Source organism: Rana temporaria, chromosome 3 (genome assembly GCF_905171775.1).
Source record: "Rana temporaria chromosome 3, aRanTem1.1, whole genome shotgun sequence".
In the NCBI taxonomy this organism is placed as follows: Eukaryota; Metazoa; Chordata; class Amphibia; order Anura; family Ranidae; genus Rana; species Rana temporaria.
Genome location: NC_053491.1, coordinates 383441048 through 383465451, shown reverse-complemented (window position 1 = coordinate 383465451; position 24404 = coordinate 383441048).

Here is a 24404-nt window from a genome sequence, read left to right as displayed (position 1 = left end):
GGAAGTGTCAGTTACAATGTTTCCTGTTAAAAACTTGGCAGACTGCCCAGATATTTTCTTTTGACAGCTGAAAGTCTCTCCACTTGTTATATGAAAGAATCAGCAAACTCTGCATTGGAGATCGTCAGGGGGGTTGAATCGAGATCACGATTTTTTTAACGATTAATTGTGCAGCTCTAGCACGGTATTTGCGCAGCAATTTTTCAAACATGTTTTTTTGGAAAAAAATGTTTCATTCATTAAAAAAACTGTTAGTTAGTTAAGTTAGCACAATTTTTTTTGGTATCCTAAGCGATGCTTTACATTTTTTTAGGTTACATGTTTAGAGTTACAGAGGAGGTCTAGTACTAGAATTATTGTTCTCGCTCTAACGATCGTGGCGTATGTAACCTGTGTGTATCTGGCTCTGATACTACCAGTGCCTACCCAGCCACTGACTAGTATCTCTCCCCAGCCTGTCCCCACACACCCTCTCACCTGCTGACCTGTGGATGGGGGAATCACTCCTGCAGTGTTATTGTGTTCTGCCAGTGCGTACAATGATCAGTGTTGCTAACTTTAGCTGGCAGCACTGATTGTTTTAAGAAAAAAAAACAGGCTGGTTGTACTCAAGTTGATTAATAGATTGACTTGTGTAAAACCAGCTAGCCCATACATAGATTGACTATGGCTGGTCTCTGCATAATTGGCGTAATTTCAATCCATGTATGACCCGCTTAACCACTACTCAGTCCCTAAATATCCTTCCACTCCTGTACATAGTGCTCACTGTCATACTCTCCACACTCCTCTCCTGTACATAGTGCCCACTGTCATACTCTCCATACTTCTCTCCTATACATAGTACCCACTGTCATACCCTACACACTCCTCTCCTGTACATAGTGCCCACTGTCATACCCTCCACACTCCTCTCCTATACATAGCGCCCACTGTCATACCCTTCACACTCCTCTCCTGTACATAGTGCCTGCTGTCATACACTTCTCTCCTGTACTTAGTGCCCACTGTCGCACCCTCCACACTCCTCTCCTGTACATACTGCTCACTGTCATACCCTCCACACTCCTCTCCTATACATAGTGCCCACTGTCATACCCTCCACACTCCTCTCCTGTACATACTGCCCACTGTCATACCCTCCACACTCCTCTCCTGTACATACTGCCCCATCATACCCTCCACACTTCTCTCTGGTACGTACTACCCTCTGTCATACCCCCTCACTCTTCCTGTACATACTGCCCATTGTCATACCCTTCACACTCCTCTCCTGTACATAGTGCTTTTTTCCGTACCCTTTGTACTCCTCTCCTGTACATAGTGCCCACTGTTAGACCCTCCACATTCCTCTCCCTCACCTGCACATACTTCCCACTTATATACCGTCCATACTCCTCCCCTATGTCGCTTACCCACAAAAACAGTTCTTTAAAATTATACTGAATATCCTCAATGTTACCAGCTCTAGAATGGACACACTTTTGTTAGTTCAACTAAAGGAAATATCAGTTCTCATATTTGTTCTGCCCCATTATTAGTACTCATTTAATTTTGTGATTACTACTATGATGTATAGAGGAACATCGGGATCTCAGCTACTCTAAATATAGCACTTATATAAAAAAGTGGCCCTGAAAATCTTTTTTAAATGTTGGCAACTGTGCACTTAGGCACTGCCCAAGGGCCACCGTCCACCGGGTCAGTAGGGGGCCCCATGAGAGGCTCCTGGGATCCTGTGATAATAAAGCGGTAGTAAACTTTCCTGACATTACTACTTTTTAGAGGCCCTGGGGTAGGTTATGCCACAATGTATAAGTATGCACAGCATATTAGCACATTAGTGTACACTTCAATTTTCAGACTGAGCCCTCCAGTGCTGCGATGAATCAGGCGGGGCCTGGACACTTCCATCTTCACCCGGTCTTCCTTCTGGGTTCTGTGCCTTTGGTCACTTGCCTTGGCTAGGCTGTGTTCATGTCATTCCCACGCATTTATTTATTATTTATTACACCCCATTCACACCTCCGCGACAAAACGCCCAACGCCGGCCGCTCGTGGGGAGAATTCCCATTGCTGTCTATGAGATGTGAGATGTGAACGCCGTACACCTGCGGCATGAAAAAAAGTCCCGGGCCCTTTTTTTCAGGCGGCATTGGCGTTCGGCCATACAAAGCAATAGGAAGGATTTGTAAAAAAAAAGTTACACTATTCGCGGCAAAATACGCCGCGTACGCGGCGTTACTTGTCGCGGAGGTGTGAATGCAGCCTAAAAGGCCCCACCAAAATCCTCAGCACCAGGCCCATGATGTTCTTAATCTGGCCCTGATACTGACCACTATACTAAACTACCTAATTCCTACACTGACCTACCTGAATCCTATACTGACCACTATAGTAAACTACCTGATTCCTACACTGACCTACCTGATTCCTATACTGACCACTACACTGACCTACCTTACCTACCAATCCAGAGATTTCCCCTGCAGTACTGTTTTCTGACACTAGATATCCTGAGGCCAGTCGAGTTCAGGTGCTTAAGTGGACATACAGTTGTGCTCAAAAGTTTGGATACCCTGGCAGAAGATGTGAAATTTTGGCATTGAAAATACGACTGATCATGCCAACAAACTGTTTAAGGATAGCAATCACATGAAGCAATTTATTATCACATAGTTTTTTGGATCCCTCTTAAATCATAATGATAACAGAAATCACCAAAATGGCCCTGATAAAAAGTTTACATACCCTGGAATGTGTGGGCTTGGTACAGACACAGAAAGTTACACACACAAGTTAAAATGGCAATTAAAGGTTAATTTTCCACATTTGTGGCTTTTTAAATAACAATTAGTGTCTGTGTATAAATAGTCAATGAGTTTGTTAGCTCTCACATGGATGCACTAAGCAGGCTAGACACTGATTTCTCAAATTTCGCAAGTCATTTAAATTACATAGTTTAATCACTTAACCCCCAGACCATATTGCTGGTCAAAGACCAGGCCACTTTTTGCGATTCGGCACTGCTTCGCTTTAACTGACAATTGCGCGGTCGTGCGACGTGGTTTCCAAACAAAATTGGCGTCCTTTTTCCCCCACAAATAGAGCTTTATTTTGGTGGTATTTAATCACCTCTGCGGTTTTTAGTTTTTGAGCTATAAACAAAAATAGAGCGACAATTTTGAAAGAAATATAATATTTTTAACTTTTTGCTATAATAAATATCCCCCAAAAATATATATATATAAAAAAAAAAAATTTTCCTCAGTTTAGGCCGATACGTATTTGTCTACATATTTTTCGTAAAAAAAAAAAAAACGCAATAAGCGTTTATTGATTGGTTTGCGCAAAAGTTATAACGTTTACAAAATAGGGAATAGTTTTGTGGCATTTTTCTTAATATTTTTTTTTACTAGTAATGGCGGCGATCAGCGATTTTTATCGGTACTGCGACATTATGGCGGACACTTCGGACACTTTTGACACATTTTTGGGACCATTGGCATTTTTATAGCGATCAGTGCTTTAAAAAATGCATTGATTACTAAAAAAAATGCCACTGGCAGCAAAGGGGTTAACACTAGGGGGCGAGGAATGGGTTAATCATGTTCCCTGGGTGTGTTCTAACTGAAGGGGGGGTGGACTGACATGGGGAAATGACAAATCACTGTTCATACATTGTATGAACAGAGGATAGGTAATTTCCCCCCCTGACAGGACTGGGAGCTGTGTGTTTACGCACACAGCTCCCGGTTCTTGCTCTGTAACGAGCGATCGCGGGTGCCCGGCGGTGATCGCGACCGCCGGGCACGCGCGTCAGGGGCGCACGTGCCCCTTTTGGCTGCTGGGAGAGGTGACGTATAGTGTTGCTCACGAATATTCGTATTGCGAATATTCGGCTCGAATATGGCATATTCGAGTATTCGCGATATATTTCGAATTTCGCGGTGAATATTCGCTATTCCGAATATTCGCATTTTTTTCAATTTTATTTTTAAAACAGATCACATCCTATCGACGTCTAAAAGCATTGCTGGTATGATTAGAGACCCTGGGCCGAGTAGCTAAGCTGAGGCGATCCTTTTATGTTGCCGAATATAAAAAAAAAAATTGCGAAATTTCGCTAATGCGAATGCGAAAATGATTGCGAATTTTCGATAACTGTGGTAGGAGAACTCTGATTGTCTCTGATGCAAAAGGGGGGGGCTTTGTGTATGTTTCTGTTATGAATATTTGTATGTTTGATATTATTTTTTTTTGTAAGAAGGAAAAAATTGCGCATACCTTAAAAAAAGGGGAGAATACAGCAGCAACTCAAAAATGTTATACAACATAAATTAATACAAGACAGAAAATGGAGTCGCTCTACAAGAATAAAAAATATGTCTAGTGACAAGACATGTGGGCAAATTATAAAATAAGCAAGCGCAAATAACTTGTGAAATACACAGTGAAACAAATATATAAAGAAATATAGTCCCAATAATAGAAAAATAATCTTTCATAAAAATGTCTTTGATATGTGAAGTGAAAAAAAGTCCAAAGCATGCAGCATGAACGTGTTCAATCTTCAAGGTGTTTGATTGACAAACGGCTGTGACAGATGGATAGAGTAAAGAATCACCACCAATGCAAAACACTTTTTATTTTCTATTGTAAAATATCATGAATATTCTGAGCCAATCAGAGTGCTCCTTCCGCATTTGCCGAATATTCGCAATTATTTTGTATTGTAAAATATCACGAATATTCTGAGCCAATCAGAGTGCTCCTTCCGCATTTGCCGAATATTCACAATTATTTTGTATTGTAAAATATCACGAATATTCTGAGCCAATCAGAGTGCTCCTTCCGCATTTGTCGAAATTTCACAATTATTTTGTATTGTAAAATATCACGAATATTCTGAGCCAATCAGAGTGCTCCTTCCGAAATTTCGCCATCAATATCGCATTCGCATTTTGCGAAATTTCGATACAATATCACGAATATTCTGAGCCAATCAGAGTGCAAAATATCACGAATATTCTGAGCCAATCAGAGTGCTCCTTCCGCTGGTGTCGAAATTTCGCAATTATTTTCGCATTCGCAATAGCGAAATTTCGCAAAAATTTCATTTCGATAAAATATCACGAATATTCGAATTTAGCGAATATTTCTCGAATATTCGGCTATATATTCGTGATATATCGCGAAATCGAATATGGCGTATTCTGCTCAACACTAGTGACATATAGCTACGTGCTCTCGCCCAGCAGAGCCGACCTGCCGCCATATAACTGCGGCGGCTGGTCGGCAAGCAGTTAACATTATTGCTGTTCACATCAATGCATTGCGAATATAAGCTGTGGGAAAAAAGGGCCCTGTGCGAGTTTGATCCATGTGCGATGCAAATTCAGCTCTATAGACTGGCCCGCGAATTACCGAAAAATAGTGGCAAATTCGCGGCAAAAACGCAGCCGCGAAATCGCGGTAAAATTGCACGATTTTGAATTTGCAGCAGTGTGAACCTAGCCTAACAAAGATGGAAAAATATATAAAAAGATATCCAAAGCCTTGAATATGCCAGTCAGTACTGTTCAATCACTTAAAGCGGAGCTCCACACTAAAGTGGAACTCCCTCTGATCGGAACCCTCCCCCCCTCCGGTGTCACATTTGACACCTTTCAGGGGGGAGGGGGGTGCAGATACCTGTCTAAAGACAGGTATTTGCACCCACTTCCGGCCACACAATCTCGGGTAAACTGCTGGCATGACGTCACCTCCTGTCCCCGTCCCCCCCCACGTTGTGTTCTGGGAACACTCGGCTCCCAGAACACAGCGGGAGCCAATCGGCAGGCGTAGCACGATTTGCGCATGCGCCGTAGGGAACCGGGCAGTGAAGCCGGAGCACTTCACTTCCTGGTTCCTTCACCAAGGATGGCAGGGGGGGGGGCAGCAGAGTGAGGAGCGATCGCTCGTCCTCTGCTGCGGACGGCGCTGGACTCCAGGACAGGTAAGTGTCCTAATATTAAAAGCCAGCAGCTGCAGTATTTGTAGCTGCTGGCTTTTAATATATTTTTTTTCAGCGAACATCCGCTTTAATAAGAAGTGGAACATTTTGGGGATCTCTTGATACCAAGCCAAGGTCAGGTAGATCAAGAAAGATTTCAGCCACAACTGCCACAGGAATTGTTCAAGAAAAGCCCACGGGTAACCTCAAGAGAAATACAGGCAGCTCTGGAAAAATATGGTGTGGTTGTTTTTAATGAGCACAATACGACAAATCCTTTACTGTACAAGTTCCACAAAAAAGCATGGTTACAATATGCCCAACAACACCTTGACATGCCTCATTGGCTTTTTTGTGGCATTGGCGGAGCAAAGGCTTCCTTCTGGCAGCTTAACCATGCAGCTCTTTTTTGTTCAAGTATCATTGAATTGTGCTCCTTAAAATAAGGTGACCAGATTTTTTAAATGAAATCAGGGGACATATTTTTTTTTTACTAGTAATGGCGGCAATCAGCGACTCTCTGCCCGCCACCGCCCCCCTCACAGCCTGTCAAGTCTCACTCTCCGGGGGCCCCAGCTACTACTGGGTGGTGTTGTGGAAATTTCAAGACGTATTTAATATGTATTGTCACAGTGTCACCCAGTGTTTAGTACTTCCGCAACCCACTCTAAAAGAGCGGACTGGGGCAGTCTGAGACTGGTTGAATCTCATCTGGTAGTAGAAAATGTCTTGAGGTTGGAGTGTGATGTTTGCAGCGTGGGCATATGTCCGCCAGCGAGGGGCTCTCTGTGCATTAGCGCGAACGATCGTTGAGGAGGGGACATTAGTGGTTATAGACGGATGTGCGCTCTTGTCTCTGCTGTGTCTGATCAGCATGGTTTGGGATTCGTACCGTACGCCTGTAGATAGCCTCTATTCCGCCTACAATAATGGTATAATCTGAATATGCGTTATTCTATGGAATGGCGCAAAATAAGCATTCTATCAGCAATAATATGGGAGCTTGTGAGCGTGTTTGGATTAGTAGAAGGCGTCCACGTTTTAAAAGCAATACGGCTTTGCCTGCTACAAGGCATGGATGCATTCCCTGCCCAGACACGCCCATTAGACTTTAGCCAGCATTGTATTCTATTCATGTATTCTATTCATTGTATATTACAATCCTGTTAGAGGGATGTCCTTACATGGTGCTTGCTGTGGGGAGAGGACATCCTGTGATGACCACTCCCATGGGGGAGGTGATTAACTGGTGGAGTGATCACTTCCTGTTTGTGAGAATAAAAGGAGCCGTGAGGAGCTTGAATAGGCAATGATGCCTGTGATGGCGAACTGAGAACAAGATGGTTGATGTTTTAGCTTAAAGATGGATTATTTCACTGAGACTAAATGTGTTACTTTTAGAGACACGATATCTGTCTGTGTGCTCTGCATACAGACAGATTTCGCTAACAGAGGGGAGTGGAGGAAGATCACTCCGCCAGGGAAGGCAAGGAGATAAACAGGCAGGCGGCTGGCCGAGACGTGAGCCAAGGCAGAAGAACATGCGAGCGGAGATGAATGGGCCTGCACCCGAAACTGAAGAAATATTCACTCCATTCTGACCAGCACATGATCATCAGAAAGGGGCACAGATAGTGGAAAAAAATACACCCCCTAAGCTACTAGGCGCGGCGGAGCGGGGGTTGTAATTCTGATTTATTTTTAAATTCTGCACTGACTGTCTTTGAAATTGCCCCAGCCCCTGTTCAAATCCAATCCGGGGACAAACTGGGGACAGACTTGGTCTGGGGACAGTGTCCTCAATCCGGGGACTGTCCCCTGAAACTGGGGATGCCTATCTAGTCATCCTACCTTAAAGACAACCACGCTGTCTTTTTGGAGAGCAGCCTGTATTTCTCCTGAGGTTACCTGTGGGTTTTTCTTTGTATCCTTAGCAATTCTTCCACCAGTTGTGGTTGCAATCTTTCTTGGTCTACCTGATCATGGCTTGGTATCAAAATGTGTGGCCACTGCAGTTAAACAGAGGTTGATCTACTGAATGAATTCTGTCCAGCCACCCTGATGGATACAAGCCACTCGATCAGTAGCTGCAGTCAATGGCTGCAACACTGATTTATGTATTCTGACAGGGGGGGAGGCTCCCCCACTGTCAGAATACAAAAGAGCAGCAGGGAGGATCCCCCCATACACCTTGAATGTGTGGTTGGGGAAAGCAGTTTAGTGGGCTGAACAACAGGAAAAAACGAAACCATGTATGACCAGCTTTACAAGGCTTGTACATATGTATTGATTACGGAAATGGATTCATTTGTGTGTTTTATACCTGCCAAAACTCCCACCAGAATCAGCATTTTCTGACCAGTAAAATGCAGCGTTTTATCCACACAGGAAGTGTGAACCAGTCCTAAAGGAACACTCCATTCAAAATTGTAAATGCAATAGAAAAATTGAAATGATTACACAAAGACTGGGGGTTCGGATTTTCAGACTTCAGATTTTGCTGTAGTGCACCACTCCACTCCACTTCATTTTGGTAAACTGGTCACTTGGAAAATACCTTTTCCTTACCTGTTTGTAATCACTGGGGGTAATCCAAAATACACCCACCGCAGACATTTTGCTGTCTTTTATATAAAGCCTATTGTAACCAAGGGGCCATTTATAATGGAAATCTGTCCTGCTGTACGCCACCAGCGCAATTAATTGCAGCTGCTGTTTCAAACTAATTAGGTTTTATAATGCTCAAGTGACCCACATAAATGTAAAAAGAGTGTAGTGTAAAAAAAAAATGCTAAAATAGTGAGAATTGGAATATATAGTGCACTATGGTGCCAATATACATATTCAAGCGAAACCTATAATAGTACTTAATATTGAATGATGAAGATGTGAATGATGATACAAATATGCGGTTCACAAACAAAACATAATGGAAAATAATAAAAGTGCTTAGTCCCAAATATTGGTGATAATCAATATGACAAGTCCTTTTAAAAAGGGCCCTGTGCGAGTTTGATCCATGTGCGATGCAAATTCAGCTCTATAGACTGGCCCGCGAATTACCGAAAAATAGTGGCAAATTCGCGGCAAAAACGCAGCCGCGAAATCGCGGTAAAATTGCACGATTTTGAATTTGCAGCAGTGTGAACCTAGCCTAACAAAGATGGAAAAATATATAAAAAGATATCCAAAGCCTTGAATATGCCAGTCAGTACTGTTCAATCACTTAAAGCGGAGCTCCACACTAAAGTGGAACTCCCTCTGATCGGAACCCTCCCCCCCTCCGGTGTCACATTTGACACCTTTCAGGGGGGAGGGGGGTGCAGATACCTGTCTAAAGACAGGTATTTGCACCCACTTCCGGCCACACAATCTCGGGTAAACTGCTGGCATGACGTCACCTCCTGTCCCCGTCCCCCCCCACGTTGTGTTCTGGGAACACTCGGCTCCCAGAACACAGCGGGAGCCAATCGGCAGGCGTAGCACGATTTGCGCATGCGCCGTAGGGAACCGGGCAGTGAAGCCGGAGCACTTCACTTCCTGGTTCCTTCACCAAGGATGGCAGGGGGGGGGGGGGCAGCAGAGTGAGGAGCGATCGCTCGTCCTCTGCTGCGGACGGCGCTGGACTCCAGGACAGGTAAGTGTCCTAATATTAAAAGCCAGCAGCTGCAGTATTTGTAGCTGCTGGCTTTTAATATATTTTTTTTCAGCGGACATCCGCTTTAATAAGAAGTGGAACATTTTGGGGATCTCTTGATACCAAGCCAAGGTCAGGTAGATCAAGAAAGATTTCAGCCACAACTGCCACAGGAATTGTTCAAGAAAAGCCCACGGGTAACCTCAAGAGAAATACAGGCAGCTCTGGAAAAATATGGTGTGGTTGTTTTTAATGAGCACAATACGACAAATCCTTTACTGTACAAGTTCCACAAAAAAGCATGGTTACAATATGCCCAACAACACCTTGACATGCCTCATTGGCTTTTTTGTGGCATTGGCGGAGCAAAGGCTTCCTTCTGGCAGCTTAACCATGCAGCTCTTTTTTGTTCAAGTATCATTGAATTGTGCTCCTTAAAATAAGGTGACCAGATTTTTTAAATGAAATCAGGGGACATATTTTTTTTTTACTAGTAATGGCGGCAATCAGCGACTCTCTGCCCGCCACCGCCCCCCTCACAGCCTGTCAAGTCTCACTCTCCGGGGGCCCCAGCTACTACTGGGTGGTGTTGTGGAAATTTCAAGACGTATTTAATATGTATTGTCACAGTGTCACCCAGTGTTTAGTACTTCCGCAACCCACTCTAAAAGAGCGGACTGGGGCAGTCTGAGACTGGTTGAATCTCATCTGGTAGTAGAAAATGTCTTGAGGTTGGAGTGTGATGTTTGCAGCGTGGGCATATGTCCGCCAGCGAGAGGCTCTCTGTGCATTAGCGCGAACGATCGTTGAGGAGGGGACATTAGTGGTTATAGACGGATGTGCGCTCTTGTCTCTGCTGTGTCTGATCAGCATGGTTTGGGATTCGTACCGTACGCCTGTAGATAGCCTCTATTCCGCCTACAATAATGGTATAATCTGAATATGCGTTATTCTATGGAATGGCGCAAAATAAGCATTCTATCAGCAATAATATGGGAGCTTGTGAGCGTGTTTGGATTAGTAGAAGGCGTCCACGTTTTAAAAGCAATACGGCTTTGCCTGCTACAAGGCATGGATGCATTCCCTGCCCAGACACGCCCATTAGACTTTAGCCAGCATTGTATTCTATTCATGTATTCTATTCATTGTATATTACAATCCTGTTAGAGGGATGTCCTTACATGGTGCTTGCTGTGGGGAGAGGACATCCTGTGATGACCACTCCCATGGGGGAGGTGATTAACTGGTGGAGTGATCACTTCCTGTTTGTGAGAATAAAAGGAGCCGTGAGGAGCTTGAATAGGCAATGATGCCTGTGATGGCGAACTGAGAACAAGATGGTTGATGTTTTAGCTTAAAGATGGATTATTTCACTGAGACTAAATGTGTTACTTTTAGAGACACGATATCTGTCTGTGTGCTCTGCATACAGACAGATTTCGCTAACAGAGGGGAGTGGAGGAAGATCACTCCGCCAGGGAAGGCAAGGAGATAAACAGGCAGGCGGCTGGCCGAGACGTGAGCCAAGGCAGAAGAACATGCGAGCGGAGATGAATGGGCCTGCACCCGAAACTGAAGAAATATTCACTCCATTCTGACCAGCACATGATCATCAGAAAGGGGCACAGATAGTGGAAAAAAATACACCCCCTAAGCTACTAGGCGCGGCGGAGCGGGGGTTGTAATTCTGATTTATTTTTAAATTCTGCACTGACTGTCTTTGAAATTGCCCCAGCCCCTGTTCAAATCCAATCCGGGGACAAACTGGGGACAGACTTGGTCTGGGGACAGTGTCCTCAATCCGGGGACTGTCCCCTGAAACTGGGGATGCCTATCTAGTCATCCTACCTTAAAGACAACCACGCTGTCTTTTTGGAGAGCAGCCTGTATTTCTCCTGAGGTTACCTGTGGGTTTTTCTTTGTATCCTTAGCAATTCTTCCACCAGTTGTGGTTGCAATCTTTCTTGGTCTACCTGATCATGGCTTGGTATCAAAATGTGTGGCCACTGCAGTTAAACAGAGGTTGATCTACTGAATGAATTCTGTCCAGCCACCCTGATGGATACAAGCCACTCGATCAGTAGCTGCAGTCAATGGCTGCAACACTGATTTATGTATTCTGACAGGGGGGGAGGCTCCCCCACTGTCAGAATACAAAAGAGCAGCAGGGAGGATCCCCCCATACACCTTGAATGTGTGGTTGGGGAAAGCAGTTTAGTGGGCTGAACAACAGGAAAAAACGAAACCATGTATGACCAGCTTTACAAGGCTTGTACATATGTATTGATTACGGAAATGGATTCATTTGTGTGTTTTATACCTGCCAAAACTCCCACCAGAATCAGCATTTTCTGACCAGTAAAATGCAGCGTTTTATCCACACAGGAAGTGTGAACCAGTCCTAAAGGAACACTCCATTCAAAATTGTAAATGCAATAGAAAAATTGAAATGATTACACAAAGACTGGGGGTTCGGATTTTCAGACTTCAGATTTTGCTGTAGTGCACCACTCCACTCCACTTCATTTTGGTAAACTGGTCACTTGGAAAATACCTTTTCCTTACCTGTTTGTAATCACTGGGGGTAATCCAAAATACACCCACCGCAGACATTTTGCTGTCTTTTATATAAAGCCTATTGTAACCAAGGGGCCATTTATAATGGAAATCTGTCCTGCTGTACGCCACCAGCGCAATTAATTGCAGCTGCTGTTTCAAACTAATTAGGTTTTATAATGCTCAAGTGACCCACATAAATGTAAAAAGAGTGTAGTGTAAAAAAAAAATGCTAAAATAGTGAGAATTGGAATATATAGTGCACTATGGTGCCAATATACATATTCAAGCGAAACCTATAATAGTACTTAATATTGAATGATGAAGATGTGAATGATGATACAAATATGCGGTTCACAAACAAAACATAATGGAAAATAATAAAAGTGCTTAGTCCCAAATATTGGTGATAATCAATATGACAAGTCCTTTTAAAAAGGGCCCTGTGCGAGTTTGATCCATGTGCGATGCAAATTCAGCTCTATAGACTGGCCCGCGAATTACCGAAAAATAGTGGCAAATTCGCGGCAAAAACGCAGCCGCGAAATCGCGGTAAAATTGCACGATTTTGAATTTGCAGCAGTGTGAACCTAGCCTAACAAAGATGGAAAAATATATAAAAAGATATCCAAAGCCTTGAATATGCCAGTCAGTACTGTTCAATCACTTAAAGCGGAGCTCCACACTAAAGTGGAACTCCCTCTGATCGGAACCCTCCCCCCCTCCGGTGTCACATTTGACACCTTTCAGGGGGGAGGGGGGTGCAGATACCTGTCTAAAGACAGGTATTTGCACCCACTTCCGGCCACACAATCTCGGGTAAACTGCTGGCATGACGTCACCTCCTGTCCCCGTCCCCCCCCACGTTGTGTTCTGGGAACACTCGGCTCCCAGAACACAGCGGGAGCCAATCGGCAGGCGTAGCACGATTTGCGCATGCGCCGTAGGGAACCGGGCAGTGAAGCCGGAGCACTTCACTTCCTGGTTCCTTCACCAAGGATGGCAGGGGGGGGGGGGCAGCAGAGTGAGGAGCGATCGCTCGTCCTCTGCTGCGGACGGCGCTGGACTCCAGGACAGGTAAGTGTCCTAATATTAAAAGCCAGCAGCTGCAGTATTTGTAGCTGCTGGCTTTTAATATATTTTTTTTCAGCGGACATCCGCTTTAATAAGAAGTGGAACATTTTGGGGATCTCTTGATACCAAGCCAAGGTCAGGTAGATCAAGAAAGATTTCAGCCACAACTGCCACAGGAATTGTTCAAGAAAAGCCCACGGGTAACCTCAAGAGAAATACAGGCAGCTCTGGAAAAATATGGTGTGGTTGTTTTTAATGAGCACAATACGACAAATCCTTTACTGTACAAGTTCCACAAAAAAGCATGGTTACAATATGCCCAACAACACCTTGACATGCCTCATTGGCTTTTTTGTGGCATTGGCGGAGCAAAGGCTTCCTTCTGGCAGCTTAACCATGCAGCTCTTTTTTGTTCAAGTATCATTGAATTGTGCTCCTTAAAATAAGGTGACCAGATTTTTTAAATGAAATCAGGGGACATATTTTTTTTTTACTAGTAATGGCGGCAATCAGCGACTCTCTGCCCGCCACCGCCCCCCTCACAGCCTGTCAAGTCTCACTCTCCGGGGGCCCCAGCTACTACTGGGTGGTGTTGTGGAAATTTCAAGACGTATTTAATATGTATTGTCACAGTGTCACCCAGTGTTTAGTACTTCCGCAACCCACTCTAAAAGAGCGGACTGGGGCAGTCTGAGACTGGTTGAATCTCATCTGGTAGTAGAAAATGTCTTGAGGTTGGAGTGTGATGTTTGCAGCGTGGGCATATGTCCGCCAGCGAGAGGCTCTCTGTGCATTAGCGCGAACGATCGTTGAGGAGGGGACATTAGTGGTTATAGACGGATGTGCGCTCTTGTCTCTGCTGTGTCTGATCAGCATGGTTTGGGATTCGTACCGTACGCCTGTAGATAGCCTCTATTCCGCCTACAATAATGGTATAATCTGAATATGCGTTATTCTATGGAATGGCGCAAAATAAGCATTCTATCAGCAATAATATGGGAGCTTGTGAGCGTGTTTGGATTAGTAGAAGGCGTCCACGTTTTAAAAGCAATACGGCTTTGCCTGCTACAAGGCATGGATGCATTCCCTGCCCAGACACGCCCATTAGACTTTAGCCAGCATTGTATTCTATTCATGTATTCTATTCATTGTATATTACAATCCTGTTAGAGGGATGTCCTTACATGGTGCTTGCTGTGGGGAGAGGACATCCTGTGATGACCACTCCCATGGGGGAGGTGATTAACTGGTGGAGTGATCACTTCCTGTTTGTGAGAATAAAAGGAGCCGTGAGGAGCTTGAATAGGCAATGATGCCTGTGATGGCGAACTGAGAACAAGATGGTTGATGTTTTAGCTTAAAGATGGATTATTTCACTGAGACTAAATGTGTTACTTTTAGAGACACGATATCTGTCTGTGTGCTCTGCATACAGACAGATTTCGCTAACAGAGGGGAGTGGAGGAAGATCACTCCGCCAGGGAAGGCAAGGAGATAAACAGGCAGGCGGCTGGCCGAGACGTGAGCCAAGGCAGAAGAACATGCGAGCGGAGATGAATGGGCCTGCACCCGAAACTGAAGAAATATTCACTCCATTCTGACCAGCACATGATCATCAGAAAGGGGCACAGATAGTGGAAAAAAATACACCCCCTAAGCTACTAGGCGCGGCGGAGCGGGGGTTGTAATTCTGATTTATTTTTAAATTCTGCACTGACTGTCTTTGAAATTGCCCCAGCCCCTGTTCAAATCCAATCCGGGGACAAACTGGGGACAGACTTGGTCTGGGGACAGTGTCCTCAATCCGGGGACTGTCCCCTGAAACTGGGGATGCCTATCTAGTCATCCTACCTTAAAGACAACCACGCTGTCTTTTTGGAGAGCAGCCTGTATTTCTCCTGAGGTTACCTGTGGGTTTTTCTTTGTATCCTTAGCAATTCTTCCACCAGTTGTGGTTGCAATCTTTCTTGGTCTACCTGATCATGGCTTGGTATCAAAATGTGTGGCCACTGCAGTTAAACAGAGGTTGATCTACTGAATGAATTCTGTCCAGCCACCCTGATGGATACAAGCCACTCGATCAGTAGCTGCAGTCAATGGCTGCAACACTGATTTATGTATTCTGACAGGGGGGGAGGCTCCCCCACTGTCAGAATACAAAAGAGCAGCAGGGAGGATCCCCCCATACACCTTGAATGTGTGGTTGGGGAAAGCAGTTTAGTGGGCTGAACAACAGGAAAAAACGAAACCATGTATGACCAGCTTTACAAGGCTTGTACATATGTATTGATTACGGAAATGGATTCATTTGTGTGTTTTATACCTGCCAAAACTCCCACCAGAATCAGCATTTTCTGACCAGTAAAATGCAGCGTTTTATCCACACAGGAAGTGTGAACCAGTCCTAAAGGAACACTCCATTCAAAATTGTAAATGCAATAGAAAAATTGAAATGATTACACAAAGACTGGGGGTTCGGATTTTCAGACTTCAGATTTTGCTGTAGTGCACCACTCCACTCCACTTCATTTTGGTAAACTGGTCACTTGGAAAATACCTTTTCCTTACCTGTTTGTAATCACTGGGGGTAATCCAAAATACACCCACCGCAGACATTTTGCTGTCTTTTATATAAAGCCTATTGTAACCAAGGGGCCATTTATAATGGAAATCTGTCCTGCTGTACGCCACCAGCGCAATTAATTGCAGCTGCTGTTTCAAACTAATTAGGTTTTATAATGCTCAAGTGACCCACATAAATGTAAAAAGAGTGTAGTGTAAAAAAAAAATGCTAAAATAGTGAGAATTGGAATATATAGTGCACTATGGTGCCAATATACATATTCAAGCGAAACCTATAATAGTACTTAATATTGAATGATGAAGATGTGAATGATGATACAAATATGCGGTTCACAAACAAAACATAATGGAAAATAATAAAAGTGCTTAGTCCCAAATATTGGTGATAATCAATATGACAAGTCCTTTTATCTATATTAACCACTTCCCGCCCGGCCTATAGCCGATTTACGTCCGGGAAGTGGTTATGAAATCCTGACAGGACGTTCCACAACGTCCTGCAGGATTTCATGCCGCGCGCATCGCGGCGATCGGTGATGCGGGGTGTCAGTCTGACACCCTGCATCTCTGATCTCGGTAAAGAGCCTCCGGCGGAGACTCTTTACCACGTGATCAGCCGTGTCCAATGACGGCTGATCACGATGTAAACAGGAAGAGCCGTTGATGGCTCTTCCTCACTCGCGTCTGACAGATGCGAGTAGAGGAGAGCAGATCGGCGGCTCTCCTGACAGGGGGGGTTCGCGCTGATTGTTTATCAACGCAGCCCCCCCTCGGATCGCCACACTGGACCACCAGGGATGCCCACCCTGGACCACCAGGGTGGGCAAAAAAAAAAAAAAAAGCCTGCAAAAAAAAAAAAAAAGACGTTAAAAAAAAAAAAAAAAAAGCATTCAAAAAAAGAAAAAAGATGCCAATCAGTGCCCACAAATGGGCACTGACTGGCAACCTGGCAAAATCAGTGCTGCCCCACAGTGTCCATCAGTGCCACCCCAGTGCCCATCTGTGCCACCCATAAGTATCCATCAGTGCCACCCCACAGTGCCCATCCATGCCCAGTGCCCACCTATCAGTGCCCATCTGTGCCACCCATAAGTATCCATCAGTGCCACCCATAAGTGCCGCCCATGAGTGCCCATCTGTGCCGCCTATGAGTGCCCAGTGCCGCCCATGAGTGCCCATCAGTGCCGCCTATGTGTGCCCATCAGTGCCGCCTATGTGTACCCATCAGTGCCGCCTATGTGTGCCCATAAGTGCTGCCTATGTGTGCCCATCAGTGCCGCCTATGAGTGCCCATCAGTGTCGCATACCAGCGCCGCCAATCAGTGCCACCTCATCTGTGCCCGTCAGTACTACCTCATCGATGTCCATCAGTGCCATCTCATCGGTGCCCATCAGTGCCACCATATCAGTGCCAGTAATTGAAAGAGAAAACTTATTTACAAAAAAATTAACAGAAAAAAATAAAAACGTATTTTTTTTTCCAAATTTTCAGCCTTTTTTTAGTTGTTGCGCAAAAAAAAAAAATCGCAGAGGTGATCAAATACCACCAAAAGAAAGCTCTATTTGTGGGGAAAAAAGGACGGCAATTTTGTTTGGGTACAGTGTAGCATGACCGCGCAATTGCCATTCAAAGAGCGACAGTGCTGAAAGCTGAAAATTGGCTTGGGCGGGAAGCTGCGTAAGTGCCTGGTATGGAAGTGGTTAAAGTGCCTTGAGCTATCTTCAATTCCAATGTCCACTTTATGCCACCACTTCACCACGTGTATAATATAGGTCCCCACTCACCAGATGAAATTGACTCTCTTGTTTGTATAAAAGACGCAGAGGGGAGAGGAAGATACATCCAGGGAAACATCGCCCAGAGCACAAGACAAGGGTCTAGATTCAGAAAGAATTTACGCCGGCGTATCTATTGATACGCCGCGTAAATTCAAATCTGCTCCGGCGTATCTTCTTTCTGTATTCAGAAAGCAAGATACTCCGAAATTAGGCTAAGATGCGACTGGCGTAAGTCTCTTACGCCGTCGTATCTTAGGGTGCATATTTACCCTGGCCGCTAGGTGGCGCTGCCGTCGAATTCAGAGTAGAATATGCAAATGAGCTGGATACGCCGATTCAGAAACGTACGTGCGCCCGGCGGATTTTTTTACGTCGTTTGCGTAAGGCTTTTTCCGGCATAACGTTACTCCTGCTATATGAGGCATAGCCAATGTTAAGTATGGACGTCGTTCCCGTATCGAATATTAAAAATGTTACGTCGTTTGCGTAAGTCGTTCGCGAATAGGGCTTTGCGTAAATTACGTTCACGTCGAAAGCAGTGACTATTTGCGACGTGATTAGGAGCATGCGCACTGGGATACGTTCACGGCCGGCGCATTCACCGTTCGCGAGAAACGTCATTTACGTGGGGTCATGTTTTGTTTACATAAAACACGTCCATCTCTTGACAATTTGAATTCGACGCGCTTACGCTACGCCGCCGCAACTTACGGAGCAAGTGCTTTGTGAATACTGCACTTGCCCGTCTAAGTTGCGGAGGCGTAGCGTAAATAGGATACGCTACGCCCGCACAAACTTGCGTCTCCCTACGTGAATCTAGCCCAAGGTTTTTATGGCTGTCTGTATTGCCATTGGAGAAATTTACCCCTCTATGTATACTGGCCACCATGTAATGACCACTATCACCATGACAGAAAGTGAGAGCAAACCCAAGAGGGTCATTTCTCTCAATTGTGGAGATTACCCTAGCTTCCAGTATCATCTCTGGGACAGGAAGTGAATGGAAATTTCTCTAATGGCATACATTCTGCAAAACTGTAATCTCTAGTAATCTAAGGCTGGCCATACATGAATGGATTCCCTCATCCATATAAGCAAGTTGGATGGGAAAATCCTCCCCTGCTGTGTCGTTGTATTCTGACAGCAAGGTCTTCCCAGCTGTCAGAATTCACTGATCAGTGTTGCAGCCAGAATCATTAGATCAACTTATCGTAAACGGCCATAGCTGGATTGACATTCGGATGGTTCAATTGACCAAATTTCGATCCATCTATGAATTTGGAAAAAAAAAAAGGTTTGGGCTATAAATACACTTTAACCACTTGCCTACAGGGCACTTTGACCCCCTTCCTGTCCAGGGAAATTTTGAGCTTTCAGCGCTGTCACACTTTGAATGACAATTGCGTGGTCATGCTACACTGTAACCATGTGAATTTTTTTATATTTTTTTTACACACAAATAGAGCTTTCTTTTGGTGATATTTAATCACTGCTGGGTTTTTATTTTTTCCAAAAAAATAAAAAATAATACGTCCGAAAGTTTTAAAATAAAAAAAGGTTTTCTTAGGCCCCGTACACACGAGAAGATTTATCCGCGGATACGGTCCACCGGACCGTTTCCGCGGATAAATCCTCTCGAGGATTTGCAAGGATTTTGATCCGATGGAGTGTACTCACCATCGGATCGTAATCCGCGCCGAAATCCCATCGCGATGACGTTTCGCGCCGTCGCCGCGATGATGACGCGGCGACGTGCGCGACGCTGTCATATAAGGGATTCCACGCATGCGTCGAATCATTACGACACATGCGGGGGATTCATTCGGACGGATTGATCCGGTGAGTCTGTACAGACCAGCGGATCAATCAATCCGTTGGGATGGATTCAAGCGGATAGATTTGAAAGCATGTCTTCAAATTTTTATCCGCTGGAAATCCATCCCAGGGGATAAAAATCTGCGGAAACAGATCTGCTGGATTGTACACACCAGGGGATCTATCCGCTGGAGCCGGTCCGCGGATCAATTCCAGCGGATGGATCCTCTCGTGTGTACGGGGCCTCAGTTTCTGTCAGTGAATTTTCTAAATAAGTAATTTTTCTCCTTCACTGATGGGTGCTTATATGGCGGCACTGATAGGCTGCACTGATGGGCACTGATGAGGCGGCACTTATGGGCACTGATTAGGTGGCACTAATGAGGAGGCACCAATATGCTGCACTGATGAGCACTGATAAGCGGCACTGATGGGTGGCACTGATAGGTAGCACTGATAGGCGGAACTGGTGGCCACTAATAGATGGCACTGATGGGCAATGATGGGTAGCACTGATGGGCAGCAATGATGGGCATTGATGGGCGGCACTGATAGCCGGCACTGACTGGCATCACTAATGGGCAGCGATTGGTGGCATTTGTGGGCACTGATTTCTGGCACTGGTGGGCACTGATTGTTGGCACTGGTGGGCACTGATTGTTGGCACTGGTGGCGTGTTATTGTAATCAGGGCACTGATGGTCAGTGCCCTGATTACATGTCCTGATGTCCCCTGGGAGGAGATGTCGTTGATCGTCTCTCTTCGCCACACACTCTGTCAGTTTAAGGTGATGCCAGCCGATTACCGGCATCTTCATGTTAACTATGTGACCAGCCGTGGCTCTTTACAGAGATCGAGGGCGCAATCGCTACACTGCGCACACCCACAGGCACACGAGAGCGACCGTTTTGGGACAACGTCATATGACACCATCCCAGAACAAGAGCCGCACTGCCCCTTCGTCATTTGACAGTGGGCAGGCAGCAAGTGGTTAAAGTGGAAGTAAACCCTTTTTGTAAACTTGTACCTACAGGTAAGCCTATATACTGTGAATGTCTCCTAAACCAGCATAGTTTAGGAGATATTCACACTACATGCAGCCGGTGACGTCACCGGGACATGCGTTCTAAAGGGACGGAATATCCATGCCATCCCTTCAGATCTCTGTGCCGCAGTCCGTGACTCCCGTGCGCATTCACTTGAGTGATGTCATTGCCATACGGCAAATCAGATGGTCGGAGGACACAAACCTGGAAAGAAAACAGGGTGAAAATGCAAGTGCCTGTCAGCAGTGACAGCGCGGCGCTGGAGTGTTTTGTTCTAAGGTTAGTATTTCATAATGTGCTAGTATGCGATGCAGGGTTTAAAAAAAAAAAATTGGTGCCATTTACTACGGCTTTAATTTCACCTTCCACAATGTCTTCTGCCAAAACGATTTCAGAAGAAACAAGAACTTTCAATTTCGCTGATCTCTAATACTCACCTGTAGAAATTCTTACGTAGATTATGCATGTGCACCCTGGAGAGTTTCTGTTGCATGGTGAAACTTTGCACGGATGGCACACAAATCAGCAGCTACAATCCATAAACCCCTGCACCCCCTGTAATGTCAGGAATGCCATGCACGTCTTCATATACTGGAATGCAAATCTCAGCTTGTCGTCGTGCTGCACGGCATGCTGGGATAAGGGTAATGAAAGTCAATATGGTGGTAATCAATGTCAGTATTTTGAAGAGGCCTGAGTCAGAGCAATGTGCCTCTTTGTTCATATATAGATCATGCTGAGCAGCCGGGAATATTTTTAGGTTTCATTTACTTAATGACGCGTGAATTAATTGAACTTCCAGGGGGACCCGTGCCATGCATCTCCGGATCAATCCTCTGCGGCTGTGCTGCTGCTGTATCAGTGTTTTACAAATCGCAGGGAGGTAAACTGTAAATCTATTTCTTGTGTATGAAGACAATTATCACATATAACATATAACAGGTAACGATACAACTATAAAGAAATCGGTTTAATCAGAATTAGAGTGGAGCTTATTCCCCATGTTCGATCATTTTTAACCACTTCAGCCCCGGAAGAGTTTTCGCTCTTCCTGACCAGAGCACTTTTTGCGATTCGGCACTGCGTCGCTTTAACTGACAATTGTGAGGTTGTGCGACGTTGCACCAAAACACAATTGACGTCCTTTTTTCCCCACAAATTGAGCTTTCTTTTGGTGGTATTTGATCACCTCTGTGGTTTTTATTTTTTGCGCTATAATAAAAAAAAAGCAACATCTTTGAAAAAAAAGCTATATTTTTAACTTTTTTCTATAATTATATCCCCAAAAAATACATAAAAAACTAATTTCTTTCTAAGTTTAGGCCGATATGTATTCTTCTACATATTTTTGGTAAAAAAATCGCAATAAGCGTATATTGATTGGTTTGCGCAAAAGTTATAGGGGTAGATTCACGTAGAATGGCGTATCTTTGTGCGGGCGTAACGTATCCTATTTACGTTACGCCTCCGCTACTTTTACAGGCAAGTGCCGCATTCTCAATAGAAAGTTGCGGCGGCGTAGCGTAAATAGGCCGGCGTAAGCCCGCCTAATTCAAATTGTGAAGAGGTGGGCGTGTGTTATGTAAATTAACCATGACCCGACGTGATTGACGTTTTTCACGAACGGCGCATGTGCCGTCCGTGGAATTTCCCAGTGTGCATTGCTCCATAGTACGCCGCAAGGACGTATTGGTTTTGACGTGAACGTAAATGACGTCCAGCCCCATTCACGGACGACTTACGCAAACAACGTAAAATATTAAAAATTTGACGCAGGAACGACATCCATACTTACCATTGGTACGCCACATGTATGCCACCATATAGCAGGGGTAACTTTACGCCAGGAAAAGCCAAACGTAAACAGCGTATCTGTACTGCGTCGGCCGGGCGTACGTTTGTGAATTTGCGTATCTAGCTGATTTACATATTTCTAGGCGTAAATCAGCATAGTGTCTACAAAATAGGGGATAGTTTTATGGCATTTTTATTATTCATTTTAATTTTTTTCTTCATTTTTTTTATGGCGGCGATCAGCGTTTTTATCGTGACTGCGACATTATGGCGGACACATCTGAAAAAACATGGGGAAAAAACCCAACTTCAGGTTAAGTAAGCGCCCACACTGTAAGTGTTTAATTCTTGTTCAGGTCCAGGGGATAGGAAAAATCACTAAAAAGTGGTAAAGTCTTGGAAAAAAAAAAGAAAATCCAGCCCTCCATCTAACGCATACATGCACATTATGACAGACTTACCTGTAAAATGGATCCCTTCAGTGGCACGCTGTCACTGCTGGCAGGGCTTCCATCTTTGCCCGATTTTCCTTCCAGCTTCCCATGCTCCAGCCCTTTGAATGGCCAAGCTGCAATGATGTCACTCCTGCTCTGCTCATGCACATGGGAGTTCCAATCTCAGCACTCAGTCCTCTGGATTGATCCCACATTCAGTGCACTCTCAATTCAGAGCGCAGTGCGCATATGCCGGTGACACAGGCTGCAGAACATGTGAATACAGTAAAACCTTGGTTTGTAAGCATAATTCGTTCCAGAAACATGCTTGTAATCCAAAGCACTTGTATATCAAAGCATTTTTTTACAGGGTATAAAAGAGAAGAGAGGCACCTCTAAGTGTAGCAAATAAGGGCCAGATTCACAGAAAAAGTACGCCGGAGTATCTACTGATACTCCGGCGTACTTTCAAATTTGCAGCGTCGTATCTTTATTTGTAATTCACAAACAAAGATACGACAGCTTTTGGCTAGATCCCACAGGCGTACGGCTTCGTACGCCTTCGGATCTTAGTTGTAATTTTCCGGCTGCTTAGCTGATTACGGCAATCCACGAAGATACGCGCGTTCGTCGCAATCTCTTATGGCTTACATTTAGAACAGCCATGTTAAAGTATGGCCGTCGTTCCCGCGTCAAATTTAAATTGTTTTTTTTTTTGCGTAAGACGTCCGGGAAGACGAAACGACGTAACGCACATCGCCGTTCAAAAAATACGTTGGGGCGCCGTAATTTCGCGCAAAGCACGTCGGGAAATTTTCACACGGAGCATGCGCAGAACGTTCGGCGCGGGAACGCGCCTAATTTAAATAGTACACGCCCAATTTGAATTAGGCGGGCTTGCGCCGGACGGCTTTACGTTACACCGCCGTAAGTTTACACGCAAGTGCTTGGTGAATCAGGCACTTGCGCTGAAAACTTGCGGCGGTGTAACGTAAAGACGATACGTTACGCCGCCGCAGATATCTGTGAATCTGGCCCTAAGTTGCTAAATGTTGTACCTTCATTAAATGTAACCATATTGCTACACACGATCGGTCCAAACTGATGAAAACGGACTGAGGTTCAATTTCATCAGCCAAAACCTACCGTGTGTATGGCCCATCAGACTTTTGTCCTTCAGTCCAAAGTTTTAGAACTTGCTTTAAAATAGGACTGATGGACTGATGACTGATCGGTCAAAAACGATGGTTAGTACGCAAAAGCCCATCAAAACCCACGCATGCTCAGAATCAAGTCGATGCATGCTTGGAAGCATTGAACTTCGTTTTTTTTCAGCACGTCGTTGTGTTTTACGTCACCGCGTTGGACTCGATCGGATTTTGAACTGATGGTGTGTAGGCACATCAGACCATCAAACCATAAGGCCCCATACACACTATAGAATCCATCTGCTGAAAAATCCCAGCGAATGGGTTTCAGCGGATAGATCCTATGGTGTGTACACTCCAGCGGATCTGTTTCCGCGGATATTTATCCCCTGGGATGGATTCCAGCAGATAAATATTTGCTGACATGCTAAACAAATCTATCCGCTGGAATCCATCCCAACGGATGGATCCGCTGGTCTGTACAGACTCACCGGATCCATCCGTCCGAAGGGATCCCCCGCATGCGTCGTAATGATTCGACGC